Genomic DNA, 8,626 nt, shown 5'->3' on the forward strand with positions numbered 1-8,626 from the left:
ATAATAATAACAATAATAATAACTATTATTATTATTACTTTCTGAAATTAGTGTGCCACTTACATTTCATACACATGTCCCTTTATATAACAACAATAATATATAATTATATTTGTATACATTCGTATTTGGGGTCTGGTCTCTCTCTTTCTCGCTCTATCTGTCCCTTGCTTCCTTTCCCTCTCTCTTCTCCTTCTGTTCCCTGGGTTTCGTCTGTCTGCACCATACTTCCTGTTTTAGTTTGACAGGCTCTTGCCCTGTGTGTTCCATGTTCAGCTTTGCTTCCCCTGTCTCCTCATTTGATTGTGTTCAGTCGTGTTTCCCATGTGTGTCCTGTTTTTTAATTTATGGCTATGTACCTATTTGAAGTGAGGGTGAAGTTTATCACAAATACAAATTTTCCAATGTCTTTTATTTTTATAAGGTTAATTTGATTTCATAGTTCATGTTGCTAATCATTTACAGTTAGGACCCACAACAGAACATGTTTTTTAGATCATTGTGTTCCATATAGAGAACAGGACTTTGACAGAAACCCACACAGGGGTAGAAAGGTGTCAGCCATTTAGGAGGTTTGTACAACATGAGGCAACAGTGCTAAACACTTTTGGAATCGTATTCATACGGTCTTTTTTAATCATGCAAAGTCACTTTTTTTTAAAGCATGATACAAATGTATATGTGTATGCTCAACTAAAACTGAACACTTTTGACACCCGAATAGAAAGGAAGAAAGAAAGGGGGGGAAAAACTTGCTTTGTGTGATGGAACTTTTTTTTATTTGATGTATTGGTCACATGTTTTAGTAATAGTGCTTTTGTATCACTTGGTTTTATACATCTGTTTCACACAGTTAAAGATGGTGGGGCCCGATGATCTTATCTCAGGAAGTGTGGGAGGGAGGAAGCAATCTTTAGGTGACCCTGTAAGGAGGGGGGGGGGGGGGGTGTAAATTATTTCCTGTTGATGGGGGTGAAGGGTGTAAACAGCAGCTGTGGAATGTTTTTGTACTGTTTGACTGTATTTAAGCAAGTGCTGTGCTGGGATCTGGAGAGACTCGTGCCCTGCTCAATGCTCTCGCTCTCTTAAGCTCTTGGGAATTAAAAAGTGTTAGCTACTGCTCATCATGTCTGCAGACTTTGTTAATAAAAAATCCATAACATTTGGTAGACACTTTGGTACACTGTAGCGCATGAAGCAGTAAAACGCAACAGTCATATCTGGGTGTTGGGGAACACTGTGTCACTAAGGTGTATTACATAATGAAGTGATGACAAAAAGCAAATACAGAAGCAGTTCTAGAAAAGAGGATTATATTGCCTCACATCCCTCAGTTTTCATAATGATATAAATAGAATAGGAAAATGGATTCTCAGCTGGTTTATCTTTTTATATAGACTTCTTTGTTTCCTCTGAACTTTATCAAAACAGTATGGCTTCATGCATCCTAGCTAATTAGGTTCATATCTTTGGTTAAATAGTGCGAATGTACAACACATTTGCGCCTAACCATTTAATTGCGTTATATAGATATGCTAAACATAAGAGCTCTGTTTATTATTATGTTGTGTCTCAGAAAAAAAGCACAAAAAAGGTGCAGCATTCAGAATGAAGACACTTTAATACTGTGGCTACTTCTTAAACTATTACATTCATATCAACTTCTTGGTTAAATCTGGTATATTTGTCAAATAAAGTCAATAAGGTAATCAGGTATGTCGTGTGACATTACCAAAACTGTTATCAGATTACAAATTGTCTCTTGACTCACCGGAGTCTTAGCCTACAGGTACCACATAGCAGAAATTGCCTGCTGCATTCCGTATTGGCCTCTGTGTCATTACGCCCTAACATCTTCAGTCCTGGCTTACGCAACTAGCATTTTCCAAAGAAGATAAAATGCAGGCTCTATCATGTAAAGAGCAATAAGGACACAAAGCGGGTAGAAACAAGCAGTTTCCCTGCTCAGGCTCTGGGATAGGCAGAGTATGAGTCTTTCTTCATTGTCATATGCAGAAGTTGTGGGCTGATGTCACTCTTTAGCTGTGTCCCAATTCAGGGTCTGCACGCTTGAAGTACGCGCACTACGTACGGTGCGTACTATAAGTACGAGAAGTGCGGAAGTGAGAGGCTTGTGAAATGGGACGGTATACGCTTCGTCACGCTGTTCAGGTTGCCTAGCAACCATGATACTAACCGCGAGACACGTTACATACAGCTTTGTGTGTGTGTGTGTGTGTGTGTGTGTATATATATATATATATATATATATATATATATATATATATATATATATATATATATCACTGACTTTCAGCTTGTTGTGTTTGTGGATATATGACTGACTTTAATTATTAAACATTCGCACATAAATAAGTGACGTCATATTCAGTACTTTTGACAGTTCACTCTTCGGCCGCTCCATCTTATTAGGGAAATTCCATACACATAAATGTAAATTTCAAAACTCAACCCCATCATTTGATTTGTTTTTGATTGAAATTGAATATTACTTAAACTCTCTTAAATTAACTTCCAAACACGCTATTTAACATCATTAAAGTCCTGGTTTCTATATCAACGAAGAAGCGAGTTTCTTTCTGCCTCCCATTGATCTGAAAAGCCTCGCAATTCATATCAATGAGAGGCAGCTGAAGGATAATTGTGTTTCTGATATAAAGATGAAACACTTTGTTCGAAATTGCTGGGGACAGTCTGTGGTCCTGAGAACTGGGGGCTGCTCGGACAAATTACGCCTATTTATTTTCACTTAATCCTTAAATACCAATGCTGCAACGTTATTGTGATTTGAAATTTTTAAATGCAGAACAAAAGCGGGAAGAAATTTACAGCGAGAGATATGTTTCCTACTGTTGTTGTTCTTGACTGTGTAATCGATCCCTTAATTGATTAATTTAGGGACATGGATATTCTAGGTACTTTCAATGAGGAGAAGAGGAACAAGAAAACTAGAACACTTCCTTATGCTGTCTTATAGAGAACACTCTATGGCATTTATTACAACACAACACATAATAGTCTCATCAGCAACTTCAATAATATGCAGAATGTTAACAACACTTATGAGACAAAAACCCAATATAATCCCCCCCTTCAATCAGTCAGTTCAGTTTCCATATTAGTCCATTTATGTCTCTTGTCACAGTTCTACCTCCACCAACCACTCTGGTTTGGTGAGAAAAGGGGAAAAAAAGTAAAATATGGTGTTGAAGTAAAAAAGAATAATAATAAAATAAATTCAGAGTTCTGAGAAAAACTTTGTCAATCTACCCGGGTAGTGTGTGTGTGTGTGTGTGTGTGTGGATAAGCCCAGTGCTTATCTGCAAAGATGAGTAAGATCCTCGTTTGCCGTCCTTCTGGGTGGAGCGATACGTCTCTGGAAAAAACCCCACTGGAATCGCCTTCCAATCGCCGATCGAGTATCCAGCAACTGTCTCTTGCACTATGTCTCAACACAGTAAAAAACAACTGGGAAAAAAAGGATGCGTGGTAAGCAATCCTAATAGTCTATAACTATAAAAACCTTAACACTTAGAAAAAAAGGTTTTTATTCTCTTCGGTACTCTATGCGCTCTGTGTGTTCTTCTTCTAGCTTGCTGGCTATCTGCCCCGCTGCAGCTCTTCTTCTTGCTGCATAACGCAGCGCAGGAAAACTATAGCGCCATCACTGCCCCCTGTTGGATAGAATTAGTACTGCACACATTAAACATTAAATCACTGCCTTGAACAGCAGTGGATAACCTTGAGAGGGTTACAACTGGAAAATAAATGTAATCTTACATGTAAAAAACAATTTAACACATGAATTTAACGTCGTCCCGGACAAAAATAAATGAAATTTTATTATAGAGACTCTCTGAAGGTGAAGATTTGTCTTTCTAAAAGTTGCACACAAAATATGCATTTCTTTTTTTTTTTTCTTTTTTATAAATCGTCCCTACTTTGGCATCCAGTACAAAAGGTAAAAATAAAAATAATCTTTAGAAAATTCATTTAGGAATTTTTCGTAGTGAAATTTTTGTTTCCGTTCAAGCCAAAACTTAATTACTGTTTGTTCAACGGTTGAGAGAGCGTGACGTACATCTGCAAAACCACTGTGACAGTTATGCAATCACAAATTTCACCTGATGTTTCTTCGAAAAACTGTCATTAATCAAGTTAGTAGTGATGTGATTTCCGACTCTTTTTAGAGAACTGGCTCTTTCGGCTCGGCTCACTAAAGAGAACCGGCTCTTTCGGCTCCCAACCGGATCTTCAGGTTGTTTCGTTGCTTTAATTAATTTATTATTAACAACCAGTGTTGGTCAAGTTACTTGAAAAAAGTAATCAGTAACTAATTACTGATTACTTAAGTAATCAGTAACTAATTACTTCCCCAAAAAAGTAATCCTGTTACTTTACTGATTACTTATTTTCAAAAGTAATTAATTACTCAGTTACTTTTTAAAAAACACAATTTACAACCTGAAGAGGTGATAAAGCAATAGATCTTTCAGCCCAATTCTACTTTTTCTACATAATCCATCATACAAAATGTAATCAAATGGAAAAGTCTTTTTTAACTTGTTTTATCAGTTTTAACCTTTTAACTTTATGCATCAAGCAAAAATTTAATTATATGCAACATTCTCTGACTTGAATAAATTAGTTTAACATTTAAAGCTATTTTCTACACATTCCAGCACATAAAATCAAATATTTTTTGTGTTTACACTCACTCTTTCAAATAGATGCAAGTAAAACACAGCAGAACATAAATAAAGTCAAAGACTCAGCAGTCCTGTTGCTCTATTTTCACCTGTAAAGCAGGACTGCGGTAGGCGGGAGGTTTACCCTGGTGCAGGTGTGCCGCGGTCAGTTGAAGAATCCGCGACTTTCTCTGTGAATTTCCCATTACGTCGTTGCGCACTCGGTGCTTGCTTGGAAGTTTAGGGTTTTTTTCGCTGTAAAAAGAAGTCTTCTTCCCACGCACGATGGACGCTAATGTTTTTGTCACTTTTTATGGAATCAAACTCAAAGGTCAGTACTTCCACGCTTTAAACGCTGCACGCTCATACTCTCTCCCGCACTCTATATATTATCCACTGTTGATCTGCACACAGCTGTTGTCACGAACCTCGCACTTGCTTACGTCACTGTCGTGAGACATTCTCGCAAAAAAACAAAACAAAACAAAAAAAACAAAACAAAAAAAACCCACTGTTTTAGTAACGCAGCATTCCTAAGGGAAAGTAACGGTAATCTAATTACCGTTTTTGCAACAGTAATCCCTTACTTTACTCGTTACCTGAAAAAAGTAATCAGATTACAGTAATGCGTAACTGCCCATCTCTACACATCACTATTGATTTTTCTCTCTCTTTTCTTTTTTGTTCTTATCGTGAGTGCCATGTGATGCTAAGTATTTATTAACGTCATCGTTAAGATTCAGACATTAATCTAAGATATTTATGAGGTGTCTCCCCTCATTTGCAGCATTTAGGCAGATTTTTAATATTATATATATAGTGAGAAAAAAACAAATTGTGTGTATTGTGGACTGATTTCAACAAAAGGCAGCTTGGCTACTCAAAGATGTCACATGGGTGTTTGGCATATGTATTTGTAAGAGTTTCCTTTTCACCAGCATTCAACTTTGGCAGAAGAATATTTAAATAAAATAATACAAACATGACTTACTGAGATTTGAGGTTTGGGATTTGTGATTGTGTTTTGTTTTGTTTTTTTATGTGGATTTCAGAGGGGAGATGGATTTTATCAGCAATGTAAAGCAAGTAAACAGTACACAATCACCTGTGTCCATTGCAGCAGATCTCAGTATGAGGCTGGTAAATTTCTATCCCACAGCAGTGTTGTCCTGGGCTGCCGTGAAACTGAGAACAACACATGGTCCCTTTAGCCGGGTTGTAAGGAATACCCATCTCTGAACATTCCTCTCCATCATCTCTGCCCTCGTACAAGCTCTTATTACAACACAGAACTCCACGTTGTGCCGAGCCATACGGCGTCTCTCCACAGCACTTGAAGAATCAGACATAATACAGTAAACTGTGCAAGCAGACACAACCAGACTCTCTAGTTTACACATTCAAAGCTAAACAGAGAAATGCATGATTTATGAAGAAAAAAAAAAACAGATGAAAAATGCAAATTAAGAACATAAAACACTTGCGAAAATTCTGCATTACATACATGTAACATCCATGCATTATGTTTCTACAGTCCTTTAGCCTTACCAGACTTTTGATCCTTTTGCATTGGCAGTAATGAATACGGACTATCATGGTCCCCGTGTCTGCCCGGCCGGCCCCGCAAGGCTACATGTGTTTTTGTTTACTCTCTCTTTCTCTCGCCCTGCTGCATGGGCGGAGCTCTCTGCGGGCTCCACACACCTTGGTCCACACACCTATTGCCCATCAGGCTGCCATTATGTATTTGCCATTTAAAGCCAGGACGCAGACAGTCTCATCACTGGATGATTGTGCAAGACACGTTAGTGAGACTCTAGCCTCAGTGAACTTGTGTGTAAATCTGTGATTTTGCTTAACCAATCTCTCTTATGAATAGTTTTCCCGGACCCATAAACTACCCACTGTGTGGACGTGTGTGAAGAAGAGAGCGTGTGTGAGAGAGCTTCCCCTTCCCGGATTTTCCCCCTGGACCCTAGGAACCCCGCATTTCCTCCACTGTAAATATTCTGCACCTGGTGATTGTGCAAATAAAACTCTGTTTTTGGGACTGAACTCTGCTCTGCGCTTGAGTTCCCATCATTGCTTGTGACACGGACGGTGTTAAGGGAATTTTACACGTAGAAAACAGAGATAGAATCCAGCCTCTGGCACTGTGTGAAAGCAGTGGCCTGGACCTCTGAATTCTGTTGTCAAAGAGTAGCACTTTTGCCAACTTTCTACATTGTAAAGCTATATGATTGAATTTAATAATAAAAGGTATGTATGCTTTCAAACATTTTTCTGCTTCAGTAAAACAGTGCTTTAGATTTTCAACTTTCAGTGGAAATGGTGGTTTGATCATTTTTCCCCAGTAGGGGCTGGGGAGCAATTAGTACATTACCTGATCGATCCAAGGCTTCCACGGAGATACACGTCCATCGCAGCAGACCTGAGTATGTGGGTTATACACTGTAGCTGTGGCCTTCCTTTGACCTAAACAGGGTGGTTTAGAGAATAGAAAGAGGAGAAAGGAGATATAGCGAGCAAGTTTTAACTCATTCACTCTTTGAAGTCAGAGCTTATGTGTTTTCACATCCTTTGAACAGTCCTGAATTTCAAGTGATGTAGAAACATTGTTACACTTTTTGATTTCAGCTAACAATGAACGAGTTCAGACAGACACCCAGACTTCTTCTGATTTCCCCCCTTTTATTTCTTGCATAGTCATGATCTCATCATCTCTTAATTTACCATTAGACCCGTGACCTGTCAAGAGCTGAGATAAGCTCAAGAATGTGTATAATAACTGATAATTATATGAGCAATTTCTTCTTCCTGTTGTTGCTACAATAACATATTAATGTTTCATGACTATCAATGCAAGTTCCTACAAGAATGATCATGACAATATTTGCATTCTCAATACTACATTCCACTAAAGGTTCTTTAAAACATTCTTTTGTTTTAACTGTTTACCTCTAGAGGTATTTTCCAAAATTATAAGTACCACAGAAACAAATGACGCGTTCAAGTAATTCTTTGTTTTTTTACAATGATACACATAAGACAAACATGACAAAGAAACAATTGCTCACTCAGCTCTAACTGCCTTGTTGGGGTGAGGTTACTTGTTCAACTTACTCTACTACATAGCTACATACACCACAGAGTGATGTAATACAGTAGTAACAACCAAAACAACTACAAAACTAAGGCAAACAAACAAATAGATAGTGACACCTGAATTGTTGAGTGAGTGAGGCTTGTGGTTACTCTCACAGCAGCGATTTTGCTTTGGATTGTAACACGACGACCCACAGAGATGTGTGTTTGGTTCAGTGCTGTGGATGTGTGTAAAACAGGCAATCAACACAAAACAGTCCATATCACATTAAATTTTAAAAAAAGTAGTATGGAAACAATTTGTTTTATAATGTAGGCCGCACAACTTATATTTAAATTTTATGCACATTTCAGTGCAGTAATGGGTTTAATGATTGTGGCGGAGGTGTGGTCCCGGGCGCGGCTGCAGGGGAGGAGTGGTGCAGTGGGCTCAACGGGGCGGTGCTGGAGATGCCGGTGAGAACAGCTGATGGCGATTTGGACTGATAATGGTTTCCTTCCCTTTTTATAGTGAGACGGAAATCAGCTGGGACTGACAGCTGTCAGACTGTGTTCAGTCATAACCGGGGAAAATTGTAAATAAATGTGGAACCTGGTGATAAAGACCTGTGTGTGGGTGTACCTGTGTATAGTGCATTTCACAAGTGGTGCCGAAACCCCGGCCAATTCGTGCCCAGAATTAGGGGATGCGACAGGCGCGGGCTAACCGCAGCCGTTACTCTATGCGTTTTGCCCTTATACTTTAATAACAGCGGCACTATGGGATACCTGTGAACATCACCATGAACACACTTCACCTCCACCCATTCCGC

This window comes from Simochromis diagramma, unplaced genomic scaffold, assembly GCF_900408965.1.
Source record: "Simochromis diagramma unplaced genomic scaffold, fSimDia1.1 OVJJ01000344.1, whole genome shotgun sequence".
NCBI classification, from domain to species: Eukaryota; Metazoa; Chordata; class Actinopteri; order Cichliformes; family Cichlidae; genus Simochromis; species Simochromis diagramma.